General features: G+C 46.6%; 1 protein-coding gene across 1 annotated transcript in view; it reads left to right on the top strand.

Annotated features, from left to right (window-relative positions):
• Positions 1–249: 249 nt before the first annotated feature.
• The window catches only part of Cntnap2 (contactin associated protein 2), a 1,898,113-nt gene continuing 1,897,165 nt past the window's right edge, over positions 250–1,197 (top strand). The window contains exon 1 of the mRNA XM_048786770.1: positions 250–1,055. The gene's annotated coding sequence lies outside the window, so the exon portion shown is untranslated. The remainder of the gene's footprint in view (positions 1,056–1,197) is intronic.

Here is a 1,197-nt window from a genome sequence, read left to right as displayed (position 1 = left end):
TGCATCCTTTTAAATCAATAAGAAACAAAGCTCAAATAAAGAATGCTGAATCAGGCCCATTAACACCAGTACTAATTATGCAGAGAATACACAATACTGTTTACAGTAGACCTTTCCAAAGGCAACCATAATATTAAAAGTGCAGAATCTATTTCAGAAGTAGGCAAGTCTCCATAAAAATTTTATTTATCTTGAAAGGCAAATGCTTATTCATTGCATACAATAGAAAGACATGGTTACTCCTCTCCCTAAACATCATTATATATTTAGATGACCAATAATTCTTAATTGTGTCAGTAAAGTCAGTGACAGGATTGGATCTGCAGAGATAAAAATTCAAGCACTTGATGTACACTGCACAGTAGGAAAATTCACAGGGTACAGTGTGAAGAGATGTGAGATAGGGAAAAGAGCTTGAGATTTATCATTGAAATTATCTGAGTGCTAAAAGAAAGTCTCTGTCTCTCTAGACCTTCTTAATTTTCAGTACTTGTAATGCCTCCGATGCCTTGAAGTAGTTTTCCATATGCCTGTTTGTTTATTTCAGTTTTGTGATTGTATGTTTGTGTGCGTGTTTGCCTGCATGTAGTTTTCCTGGGAGCAGCAGGCTCTTTGGTGTATGTGTGCATATGTATGAGTGTGCATATGTATGAGTGTGAATTAATTACACATTTAAAACATCTGCATCAGTGGCGGCGTCTGCAGTCCTCCCTCGCGGCTCCAGTCAGTCGGGATGTTGAGCTCCATCACTTGGTGTTAGGACCACTCGGAAGACCAGCCTGTCGGACGCCTGATGGTGGTTCCCGGGGGGTCGGAGCTCCGGGAGCCTGTACCATCTCTATCTGAAGGGGAGGAGAGAAGGAAAAGAGAACTAATCCAAGCGAGGGGCTTCTCCTTCCTGCAGCTGGGTTGAGGGGGCAGCCAGGTTTGGAGCAGGGTTCTAGGATTACACTGCAAATCTCCAACTTCAGCACCGCGGACAGCACCACCTCCCGCCCGGGGCGAGGCGCGCGCCTGCTTCCTTGGCCCCCGCCCCAGCTGATGGACCGGGGCCGGTGGGTTCCTTCTCCCTTTTGCTTCCAAACGAGGCGAGGGCAGGGCCGAAAGGTTCTAACAGCCAGAGGGGTACGGTAAGGAGGAGAAGGAGGAGACTAGGAGGAGGAGGAGAAGGAGAAGGAGGAGAAGGAGGAGGAGGAG

The sequence above is a fragment of the Marmota marmota genome, unplaced genomic scaffold (assembly GCF_001458135.2).
Source record: "Marmota marmota marmota unplaced genomic scaffold, marMar, whole genome shotgun sequence".
NCBI classification, from domain to species: Eukaryota; Metazoa; Chordata; class Mammalia; order Rodentia; family Sciuridae; genus Marmota; species Marmota marmota.
Note: the sequence above shows the minus strand (reverse complement) of the source record. Positions and strands in the feature narration are given on the sequence as shown.